The sequence below is a fragment of the Lichenostomus cassidix genome, chromosome 4 (genome assembly GCF_008360975.1).
Source record: "Lichenostomus cassidix isolate B80296 chromosome 4, HeHo_3.0, whole genome shotgun sequence".
NCBI lineage: Eukaryota > Metazoa > Chordata > Aves > Passeriformes > Meliphagidae > Lichenostomus > Lichenostomus cassidix.
The window spans coordinates 46,288,861-46,301,790 of record NC_139484.1 but is presented as its reverse complement, the minus strand read 5'-3'; the positions used below and the strand labels follow the sequence as shown (position 1 = coordinate 46,301,790).

The 12,930-nt window shown below is 38.7% G+C and overlaps 1 protein-coding gene across 1 annotated transcript in view; it reads left to right on the top strand.

Annotated features, from left to right (window-relative positions):
• Nucleotides 1-12,930, top strand: part of GABRB1 (gamma-aminobutyric acid type A receptor subunit beta1) — a 123,077-nt gene that overhangs the window by 2,865 nt on the left and 107,282 nt on the right. The gene's annotated exons all lie outside the window — the stretch shown is intronic.

The window sequence follows — 12,930 nt, the reverse complement described above, 5'->3', positions numbered from 1 at the left end:
AGCCTTGAGATGCTTAATGTTGCAGTCAGGTGTAATGTTGCAGTCATCTTCTTTGCTTTTAAACTGTTGTCTTACAGAATTTTTTTAATTTGGTCAGTAAGAGCTACTGTTCTGTGGCTTCAGAGCCAGAAATGTTTCTCAGAAGATCTTAATTTATAGCTTCCTTTGGCTATAGGGTGGTTTTGTTGCTGAAGGAAACCAGTAATAGGAGCTGGGAGAGCAACACCCTAATCCTGTGAAGTCTTCCTGGCAAGAGAGTCTGGTTGGATCCACTACAGTTCAGTCAGCAGCATTGAAGGGAGTTGTTTTATCCCTTGGCTTTTCCTCACTGTTGTGAAAACTGATATCCAGAGTGACACAGACATGATTCCAAATCATGGTGCCCACAGAAGTATGTTTTGTATTCCAGTCTCAGTGCTTAAATAAGAGTAAAGATTAAATAAATAAGTATGCTATGAAGGAGGTGTCCTCCTTTGGTGTGTTGGCTGAGACATGGTCATGGCTGTAGACTGACTGCCACTGCAGCAGGCTGATTTGTATGTCCAAGTAAATGCAGTCCTTACGTAAAAAGTTGAGATACAGACAACAGAATTATTTTGAATTCTGTGAGCACCAGTAGTAGTTACTGTCTGTTCAAGCAGCTTGGCTAGTTACAGTGGCTTGTTCTAATCTACTAGACTATTGTGAATTACTGTACTCAGGTAATGAATCGAGACTTGCTCAGTCTTGAAGTCAAACCTTCTGGTTTTTCTCCCTTAGTACTCAGTCATCATCTGTTCAGCTCAATAAACAGCATTGTTTTATAGCTGCTTGGTAGTTCAGTCATACTGTGGTGAGCTTCCATACCAATTTTACAGAACGATTAATCGAAGCACTCATGACTCTGTCATTTGACATCACATGTGTTGTCTTACATTGATTTTGGCAGGTAATAATTTGAAGAGCTTGTCATGCAATGAACAAGCAGGAGAAGTAGAATGTAAACATCCTAGTGACCATTGCCTGGTTCTAACCATGCTTTCTCCCTAATATACCATGAGATAAGTTTTAGTTTAGTTTTCCATCAGATTTTCACATCCTTGCTATAGTAACTGTAAGCATTCCCTTCCAAAGGCACAAGGTGACCCTTCTTGTCTCAGTTAATGACTGTTCAGCTAACTTCAATTCATGACAGAGTTCCTTAAGAAGTATAACAGACATTTACATGAATATAGATTTCATTAAGAACCGTGCTGTGACTAGATCTATTAAGCTGCTGTGATGTCTGGTTTACTCTGATGCCTTTACGTGGCTAGCAGAAGGTGCTGCTTATTCATCAGGAATAAACATGTATAGAATGATTGGCAGTAATTACTATCATGCTTCAGGGCAGGCAAACAAATAATGTGTTGTTATATCTTCTAAGAAACAGTGGAGAGAAGTATCTGGACTCTAAAAAAATTCACATGCAGTATGTGATATAATTTTCTTCAAAATGTGTTCCTTACTGAAGATAGATGGTCAAACCTTTATAATGGGCAAAAGATAGCTGTACATGTCATAAAGTTTAAAAAAACAATGCATATGATAAAGAACCTTTCATAGAGCAGTTAAAAAAGACACCAAAAAATAAACAAAATAAGAAAAAAGAAAAAAGCCCTTTATTTTGTATTGGGAGCACTGTCCTGATCTAGCCTAGTGATTTGACACTGATAATGATGTTGTTTCTCTGATCGCAGACTGAAGGTTTCATGTCCCAGCAAAAAGAGGTTAAAGAAAACATGGACAGAATATGTAATTCTTTAGCTTCTCTAAACTTGTACTCAAGGCTTTTACATTTATCTGATCTCCCAAAATCTTGAAGAGAATTAGTTTGTCTTTTATGCTGTCAACATCCCAGTCTGTTGGGTAATATCTTTTTGCCCCAGAAAGAATTTAATTTAGCTTAAACCACTCACTTTCTGTGTCCTTTTGGTAAAGTTAATAATTAAATAAGCCAACTGCATAAGCATGTATGTATGTGTAATGGGGCAGGGGGAGGGCAACTGAAGTTTTCAAATTTGCCTATAAATCCACAGCGAGGATATGGAAGACTTCAGGGCCTAAAAGAGCAGGAGGCCTTCCCTTTTAGGGGTACTGTCAGCCCAGGTGGCAGTGGCACCCTACAGGGGTAGATGTTTAGCCAAGAGAAGCTGAGTGTGTGGGCTTAAACACTTGGGCTGGGTAGTGCTTAGAACCAAGGCACTGAAAGTTCAGCCATTAATCCTGTCAGGCTAGTGCTCATGCATTAGACCCCAATTTTAGGAATGGTAGGAGGACTTTCATGTATGGATGCAGGCTGTCTTAAGACACTTTTTGCAGATTGAGAAAGACTTAAGGTGTGTTTACTGACATAGCCAGACTTCCACACATCTTAGTCCTCCTTCCTGTCTTGATTAAGTGTCTGAGAATTTAGCATGGTGGCTGTTGTGAGTCTCAACATAGGAAACAAATCCTAGGGAACCAAAAAAAGTTAAAAATTCCTTGAGCCTCAGCCCGTATGGCAACACAAATGATGATAATAAATGGTCGTTGGTCTAAATATATTTGCCTGAAGATGTTCATACAAATTAAGCTGATTTTTTTTTAAGCCATAAAGCTTAATAATTATTAATGAAAATTTACTTAGCTGTAGTGCAGAAGAAAGGAAAAATACTTTTCTGTTACATAGTAACTATCCTAAAGAGCATGAAGGACATGCAAAGGCACTTCAAATTAATACTAATAAGAATGTTCAGCAGCTGATTTTATTTTTTTCCAGCAAATGTGGAAAAACTGATGAAGTAGTAATACATAAAGGCCAAATCATTTCATCACTGTCTATTCCAAACAGGAGTAATTATACAGAAGAGTGAAACATGGAATGAATGTAGAAGCTTGAGGCTAAATGACTGGGTCACTGTTAGTGGATGCTTTGTTGGATCATTTTTCATTTGACAAGAATAAACATTTCTTCGACAAAATTGATAAACAGGCAAAAGATGTAAAGCAGTTGTGTAAATGTTTCATATGATCCAGAAATTGGATATATCTTAATTTTTTAAAAGCTGAACAAACTTGAGACAAGCTTCAGGGTTGGTATAAGCAGTCTAAATTTTGGTTTTAGGCTGACAGGCACAATAGACTTGTCCCACAAGTGCAACTCTCCTGACTCCCACAATCTACAGTTAATCAATCATATCACAGTAGTGCCTATGAAATTAGAGGCACTACTATTCCCCTTTTGTAGTGGAAGCTTTAGCACCCAGTTTGAGGTGTCTAGGATTTCACTAAATAAGGGGTGTACCTGCAAAGACATAGGCTTTTTAGTTGTGAGGAAGGGAAAAATGCAAGGATTTCCCCAGCACTGCCTGTTCTGTGCACCTGCATCAAACAACATGGCTGTGCTGTGACCACTGGAAACATCCAGCTGGTGATCTGTTGTAATGTGCACGTCCCACAGTTCAGTAGCACAAACCTTTTGAAACAGTCACCATCCCAAATGGTTCTTTAATAATGGAAGTCAATGATTAACACAAAAAGAGTAATTCCTCAAAATTAACTTCTTTCTAAAAAAAAGAAAAAGAAATCCATAAAATTAAATTTCATGTTTCTTTTGTTGTGTGCAGGACAGGGCAACTGCTTAATTAGAAGCTTTCAAGTTTTCCACAATTGCATTTCCCTTTTACTTCTGATTTTGGATTTTACATCTGACTTCTGAAAAAGAGTATCAGAATCTCCCAAACTAAGCATTTTTCTTCATCGGGAAATTCAAGGCATGCATTTCAAGTGTCTGCAAAACTTAGCGATTTTTTTTTTAATCAGCTTTCCTTTTTACTCTATTGATTGAAAAGTTCCATACTTCCTCTAGGCTGTATTAATAAATTATTAATTACAGTTAGACCTGTGCAGTTAGACCTGTACCTGTCAGTACTGACCTGGAGCTGAAGCTGTGCAACCAAGAGAGGGAACACTCGCACCACCCGTTCACCCTGAGGTGGGAAAAGATACCAGCTTCAGTGGAGGAACAGTAACAAGTTTCAAAGCTATTACCCAAAAGACTTGTTCCTGTTCACAGGATGCCAACTACTTTGTGACAGCAGCTGAAACTGTCAAATCAAACCCAGAGATTGCCTTCATTCAGAAGTATCCCCAGCTGATGTGTTTTTTTTAATCACTGTATTCTAAACAACAGCTGCTTAGGAAAATTCTCTGTGGTTTCTCATCTCCCATGCATCTTAAGTGTGCTGTACTTTAAAGCATCAGTAAAGGCTGGAAAAACAGCTGTAAGGTCTTCTGGCATGTGATGAAAATGTTCAAGATGGCTACCAGAAAGATTTCACACTTCAGTGCTCTTTGAGACTCCTTATTTGCTTCTAGAAAGAGAACGAAGGATCTCAAGGTATGTATTTTAGTGCTTGTAGAATTCTCTTACATTAAAAAATGCCTGTAACTCTGACAGTGCTCCAAAAAACATATTAAAATTAAATTATTTCCACCCGAAGGCTAAACTACTACAAATATGTTCACAAGGAAATTGGTTGCAGGAGTCATTGAATAATCAAGCAGAATAACACCAGATAATGCAGTGTGTTTGATTTCTTTCTTTAAGCAAAAACTGTATTAAGATTTGCATGGGATGGAGAATATAGATAAGATTTTTTGCCTATCAACTTTTACAGTAACCTTTCAAGATAAAAAGGTTGCTTTGTTTGCTCTTGGCCAAAGCAGTGTCACACAGAAGTTTGTTTCATACTCTGCTGGGGCAAATCCTTAATGGTTTGTTTTATGTTGTGAACCAAGGAAAGGTAATTTAAAAGTTTCAAAGGCAGCTTCTAGAAAGCTGCATTATCACTCAGATATCCACCTTAAAACGAGATTGACTTGTTATAAGTCAAGTATGGTTTTCAATCCTTATGTTACAGTACATAGTTTCAAAGCAAAGATTAATGATTTCAGACTGCCAAACTTAATTAAAGGTTGGAATAAATGTTCTTCATTAAAACTTATCAATCCATTTGACTGAGATGGAAGAATTTCAGTCATGTCTTTTTTAATTGCTATAGAAAGAACTAAAGAGTTAGCAAAGCTAAAACTGTTGAAACAGATAAAAGGTGTCTAAATATTATGCAGGATCTTAATCATATTAAAAGAGGAGTGCAGATAATTTCTCAGCGTATTTTTAACTTGAAGAGCCTTGTAAGTGTAACCAAAGCAATACGAGTAGAAGTGGTAGATACGTTCATAGTTGTGTAGCTCAGAAGCTTCTCTAGGTGCTAATTATTACATTTCACCAGTGACTCCTGTCCTATCTGAGTGGACTAGATGCTGACAGTCCCATGTTTTCAATGAATATGCTCACAGATAAAATTTCTTACACCACTAAAATGAAGTACATGTTAGCTCCACCAGTTCAGCAGTTTACTCAGCAGCTTGCAGAAGCAGTTCAGCTCTCCAGTTACCATCATCTTTAAACCTTCATTTCTTTGTAATTTTCTATGTTGTTGCTCTTCAACAGCATGAGAGAATAACCAAGCCTGGAAGGATAATCCTCCTATCCTGTGTTATTCCATTATAATTTATCCTTTCTTTAACCTTTTTTTTTTTTTTTTTTTTTTTTTTGTAGACCATTAACTGATCAAAATTTCACTGGTAGTGCAGCTTTGTCACTGGTGTCCTATGAAGGAAACAGAACATGGAATTAACAGCCACCTGTAAATTCTGAGTTTATGTTAACTACTGCACCAGGACCAACTAGGGGGGGAAAGTTGCAGAACATCAGTTACATGCTGGGAGTCAAATCTGTAATGATTGACAGTCTTCACAACTTGTTCAATGTTCCATGCATTCCTAAACTAATACGGAGCAAATACACTGTCATTGTGGTGTCAATTGGAAATGAATCCTGAATATAGATCTTTTCAGTTCCCACTGTCAAAAGAAATGCGATTTTTTTACCGAAGCACACTAAGGGTGTGAATTTTTGGTATGTTAAAGATTATTTACATTCCAGGTAATACATTATTTGTTTTTATTTATTCCTGGTAGAAGCTCAGAGTAAGTACTAAGCAGATGATGAGGACTAGTATATAACAGGAAAATATAAAGACAAAACATAACAAAGTAGTAACCATTCAACTCGCAGCCATTATCCTAACTCTTCTCACCAATGTGACATGGTCTATCAGAGAAAGTTGGCCTTTGGAAATTTTTACCTTGGATCAATTCAGTGAACCAATTTCAAATATGAAGCTAAAAATTCTTCCTCTTTCTGGAGTGTCTTATTCCAATGGCCGTTTCATCCCTGCAATGCTGAAAATTTACCATAACACAAATCTTTCACTATTCTATTTCCAGAACCCTATAATCCTAAATGCAGTTACACAGTTCTGACCTTTAGATAACACCAGGGAAATACCACTGACAGAGCCAAAATAGGAAAATGTGGCCCATATCTGACCAGTGTACTTCTCTGGGTTTGATCTCCTCAGTTTCTCACTGGAGCAGGGATGCTTTTTAAGTAATACTGCTCTAGCCCCTAGAAGAGGAATAGGCAAGAGGAGACACAAGAGGAATCGAGAGTATTCTCATGAATAATCTGATACTGCACTGTCACCCTTGGTCTCTGGACATTTTGGAGTGTGACATGTGCAATATTGTTGTACTGTCTGTCCACTATGAAACACAATGGATTTGAATTTATTTTCTTTTAGTGTCTTCAGAGTACCTGTAAGCACTCCAGTTAGTCAAAGAACAGACATTAAATACATACTGTGGATTACTTTTTGAAGGGTATTTACATTAACTCGCCAACTCATAATTTTGAGTGAGTGCTGCACTGGCAAAGAGTAGCAGAGTAGCCAGGAGTGCCCTCAGTGTCTGGTGTTCTCATTTCACATCTGCAGAAGCCAGAAGCATTTAAAATGAGAGCACATCTGAACTGCTTCCTTCTCTCAGAAGGTAACAAAGAGCAAAGGTCCATCCAGGAACACTGCTCATTAAGCAGTCCAATTTAAAAGTTGGTTTGCTTTCTCAAAAGGAAAGAGAAAAATAACTTCCCTTTTTTTTTTCCAATTTATTTACAAGTCACTTTTTCTCTTGAAGTTATAGTCATGCTTATCCCTGCTCTCCTCCCACAGCAGGGTAGCTATTAAGCCACTATCTTATTGGAAACAAATACTTAAAAATAAAAGAAAAGAAGTTAAATACTAATCTGCAGATGATTCAGACATATTACTCAGGCAAGCTTGTTACCTGGGTTTATTGTGGAACCTGATGGTTTGAATGACTTTTGCTCAGCTTCTATTTGGAAATCCAGGCAACAGTGGTGCTCGAGATCATAGAGAACAAGTAAATGGAAGAGGTGCTACTGAGGACAACCTGTTGTGCCAGAGAATAGCGTCAGGACCTGACTCGGCAGGAAAGGACTGCTGGCTCAGCAGGGACCCTGCTGATCTCACTGCTGCTCTGCAGGACCCATCAGGTCAAGCTGCTGTCGTGACAGATGGCTAATTCTTTTCAACAGATCCAAAACAGCAATACTGTGGTTTAGATTATTTTTATAGTACTATATAGAACCTTTTACAATGTAGTCAACATTTTTTATGAATTTCATATTTGTCTTTTTTCCAAGGATGGTTGTGGGGCTAGAAGGAGCTTGAAATAAAGCTATTGTTGTTCTGGTTTTTTCTCATCCAAGTGATTACCAAGTAATGAAGAATTCAGCACAGTGTTACGGAATGGAATTAAAAAATATGGAGCGCTGTACTTAAAACAGTATGAATTTATTAAATTCATTAGTATGCCTAAATTTGCAATTTTACCAAACTAATGGTAAGTCAGTATTTCATGTGACTTCCAGTAAACAGAAATTGTCAGCAGAATACCTTGCAATATGCAAGAACTCTGGAGCAAGAAGCTGGACAAAGTTTATGCAACAGTAAGCCATACACAATTTTGAACCAATACACTTTGGTTGACATACTTTAATTAGCTAAGATTTAGCTATATCCATGTGCTCTTGAGTCATTTTTTACAGAAATTCTATAGAAGAAAAATATATTTGACATCTTGCAAGGGGAAGAGGTTATTCCCATTTACTAGCTGTTCTGCCACTGAGTATCAGCTCCAGAGGGTTCCTCTGGAGTATGTGGAGCATTGAAGTGCTCAGCTCACATTGTTCTTCGGTTACGTTTCTCTGAAATCAGTGAAGTTGCATCAGTAATGAATCAAACAAACCTTACTCAAGCTGATAATATTTTCTTGCAGTAACTGCATATTCTTCAAAAAATTCTGCCTGTAACATTTGTAAACTTAAGGCAGAATGAACTATTCTGAACACACACAGACATCAAGAAAAAACTTTTAAAAGTTAATTGTTATGGTAATGCCTAAGAGAAGCAAAATGTGAAAGAATGAAAATGAGCAAGTGAGAAAAGTCAAGAAGTCTGTTACCCTCACAGGAATATATTCTCTGACATTGCAGAGTCTTGGCTTGCAGACAGCTTGGTTTTCCTTGCAGTTTTTATACAATTTTCCTGCTGCTATATCCATGCATCCTAGCCTAATGTTTAAATTAAGGGCTGGGGCAACCCCCAGTATCAGCACAGGCTGGGGATGAACAGATCCACAGCAGCCCTGCTGAGAAGGACTTGGGGTGCTGGTGGGTGAGAGGCTGGACATGACCCAGCCATGTGCACTCACAGTCCAGAAAGCCAAATGTGTCCTGGGCTGCATCCAAAGCCCCGTGGGCAGCAGGGCCAGGCAGGGGATTCTGCCCCTCTGCTCTGCTCTGCTCTGCTCTGCTCTGCTCTGCTCTGGTGAGAGCTCACCTGTAGTGCTGCATCAGCTCTGGGGTCCACAGCACAGGAAGGACACGGACCTGCTGGAGTGAGTCCCATGGAGGCCACCAAAATGATGAGAGGGCTGGAGCACCTCTCCTATGAGGAAAGGCTGAGGGACTTGGGGTTGTTCAGACTGGAGGAGACTCCAGGGTGACCTAATTGCAGCCTTCCAGTCCCTAAAGCAGCCTTCAAGAAAGATGGAGGGGAGAATTTTTACAAGGGCATGTAGTGTCAGGGCAATGGTTAATGGCTTTAAAGAAAAAGAGAGTAGGTTTAGATTAGATATTAGGAAAATGTTCTTATGTGTGAAGGTGGTGAGGCACTGTAACAGGATGCCCAGAGAAGTTGTAGATGCCCCATCCCTGGAAGTGTTCAAGGCTGAGTTGAATGGGGCTCTGAGGAACCTGGTCTAGTGAAGGTGTCCCTGTCCATGGCAGGGGGGTTGGAACTAGATGATCTTGTCCCTTCCAGCCATAACCATTCTACGAGTATGTAATTTAAATGTTGGCATAAGAAGCTATCAGTCTTTCTGACAGTAATCTGAGACTTCAGTCTTCTTAGTCTGTGCTGAGCCGTCTCCATTGGAAACAAAATGAAAATGAACAACTACCTGTGCATCTTCTTTTTTGGTTATTTACTCCCACAACCACATTATCAGAATGGCATATAAATTTTAAAAGTCACAAGTGGGAATCTCTTCTGTTCTTTGTAGGTAGCAATTAACTACCTTTGATTTTATTTGTATAATTGACTTTAAAATAAATCAAAATAGATCCAGAATGGGAGCTTTGAATTTTGTACTGAAACTGGGGAAGCATGTGGGTGTTAATGTCTCTTCCTCCTGATAATCATAACAGTTATTGTAGCGGCAGAACAAAGCTGTGAGTGGCAGTCCTGATTCCAGAGGAGAAGGCAGTGATTCAGGAGGCTTGGGTCATGCTCAGAAAGTGTTTCAGAGGCCAGTGTCTTAGATTTCACTCTTGTGTGCAGCAGGAGATCAGTGCCTGCAGGGTTATATGTTGTTTGCTTTATGGAAGGAAAACTAGTCTCAGGGGAGAGAGATTAAGTGGAACCAAAGTGTAAATTTCTGTCCTTACATAGATTTTTCTTTATTGGTTTGTTTCTTCTACAGGACTGTGGAAGCACAGCAATTTCTCTGGCCCTCAGTTGCTTCTCTAAGATTTCTGCCTTACAGAGATATTATGGGAATTAAATGCATTGTATGGGCATTCCTTTGGACAGTGAGCAAGTTTCTGCACACTCAGGTGAAAAGAAAAGGCATACAGCCTGCAGCTAAAAAAGTATATATCCCCTGTGACCAGTAATTTCAACACAGCGTCGTGACTTATGACCCAGCTGGTCTGTTCCTACATCTCTGAAACAGTACTCCTGCAGTCCTGACAAGAATTTATTTCTTACTTACCTAGTGAGAAGTCCCAAGAAACCACAAGATGTTGCATGGCAATTACATTTTCCTCAGTGGTATTGCTGAATGACATATTGTGATATATCAAGTGGCAACTGTGAATTTAACTTGGGTCAGCACAGTAGACTTTGCCCAGTACAGTAGGTTTCCAGATGAACATAGTGTGAATGTAAGAGTAAAGAGAAATTTCTGAATACTACACAGCATCATGCATACTTTGTCAGCATTAGATTTCAAAAGCACATATGATTCTGCACCAGCTTGGGAAATCTTCATGTATTCATTATTTATTTAGCTTACATATTCACTGTAGTATTTAAGAATATATTGTTTGCAGATGGTTTCACAGGAGAAGAGAATAATGATAGTCATTTGTCAGAAGAATCAGATGTTGAAATACCAAGTTTTCTCTGTTTAGTGTTTGATGTCACTAAATGCCTGTTACTTGTGATTAACAGAACAGGTAAGCAACATGCATGACTATTCTGTTAGGAAGGCCATTTAACCTTACTAGATCTCAGATCATCATGTTCCTAGTTTTTGGAACATGGTAACAACATGCAAAAGCAGAAGGCTGTAGTAATCATTGAAGAGGTGGGCAGATTTTCCTCTTTATCCCTCAGTGATCACATTGTCTTTTGCAAGATATCGCAAGGCTGGCATGTGGGGAGGAAGAAACAATAAAGACTGACACAAATTCTGCTTTTTGTCTGACACACTTACAAGGGCAGTAAGCATGAGTAGAAATTCCCCTCTGTGGAAAAAATGTTTTTCTTCAGGTGTTTGTGTGAGAGTTTTAGTGCACCCTAATAAACAATAGCCTCCATGCAAAGTGTGTGGCTGATAAATGAGAACAGTCTTCCCAGGCCTGCCATTCTTATTTCTAGAGTGAGCACTTACTTCACTGGGTGCTCTCTTAGTGCCAGATCCAGTGTGCTGTAGACAAAAAAATGTGTCTGTAGCAACACTGCATTGCAGTTTCAGCCCTTTGGCATCTTGGTAAATTGTGTCTTATGCTGGTAGCAAGGAACACTTTAAAAGTCAGCCATCCCTGAGGGGTACAAGAAGGTGGATACCCAGTTCCTGGGTAGATGAGGAGGTCAAGTACTTCAATTCCAAAACACTGCTGATGTGCTGGAATGAGAACTGGGGGTGTTAGTGCCAAATATCTTAAGTTGCTGTCTGTCTACTCACCAGAGAGGTAATGCAGGTTACTGAAAGTGACAAAGAGGAAAGTTTTCCTCCCTCCTCTAAATAATTTGCTTGAAGTATCTTCATCTCTCTATTAATCCTATGATACGAAGTCTATGCTGACACTTTTCAAGGTTAGGAGCCTTACGTTAGGCAGTATGAGGACCTTGACAATTTTTTTTTTCCCCTGCTTTATAATATGTTACTCCTTAAATTCAAAGCCAGGAGCACTTTTTTCACCCAACAATTCTTAGTCTCATGATTCAAGCATTACCACATTACCAGACCAGTTGCACAAGTAATTTAAAGACATCTGAAAACTGTATGGATGTTAGTGTGGTTTGGTGCATAAAATCACTTCTTGGACTCATTCTTTTGTCCATGTCTTTACCAGAAAGACCAGTCAAAGGCAACCTGAGGTAATATGGCTGGTGTGTGTCAGCTGGAAATTTTCATGCACTTGACAAGAAGTCCTAATAACTGAGTGAAGTGGTATTATGGCTGCTTAAAGATACTGAATAAGTAACAGGACCTGAGAATGACAAGATATTTAGATCCATGTCAAAACCTGCTGCATTTGTTAGGAGTAAAGTGTGAAATGAGAGAAGTTATCTTACCTAGTCCATCCACTAAGTGAAGAGAATCCTGCTCTTCATTGTGTATTTACTGTTCTTACTCCAAGCCAGTCTGAAAGATTCCAGGAGCTAAAATCAGAACATTGTTGAGTAGTCCTTACCTATCTCAGTCACAGGTTTGCCCTTGACTCCAAGACATTATTTTTCATCTATTCATTTTATGACTTTTGTATCAAATATCCCAATACCTGCTCCTTTTGCGAAAAGGTATTTGTTTTACATTCCATAGTGCTTTTTTTACCTCAGGTTTTTCTCTGATGTCTTTAAAATAAATGACCATTTAACTTATTTTCAGATTAATAAAATAGCACATTGTATGCCATTGCAAGTACCAGCCTGTGCAAGGATCTGCCTCAGGCAGTCCGGAAATGCATGCTTGGCTATGTTGCTGCTTCCTAGGTGTATTTTCAGATGTCGCTGAGAAAACTTGACAACTGATGTGTAAAGCCATTACACATCATAGGAGTAGTCCATTTTGGTGTAATACTTTTCACTACACATTGATGTTGGATCAGAACCCTTGCTAACCAACATTATTATAAGTTGGCAGTAACTAGTCTGAAATGAACCATACTCAGATGAAAGAAGGAGGACAAGTAGACAAAGTGTATTTTCAAAAGCCAACTTGTGCATATGCATGCATTCCAGAACAAAGCGTCTTTCAGATGTTGGATGGAAAGTAATTGCAGTTCAGTGTATTATTCCCAAATCTCCTCATTTCCCTGTAATTTTAGTTCCTTACAGCACAGCACAGGTTTTTTATACCATAAATAATAATTTATTAATGATGGAAAGTAATTGCAGTTCAGTATATTATTCCCAAATCTCCTAATTTCCC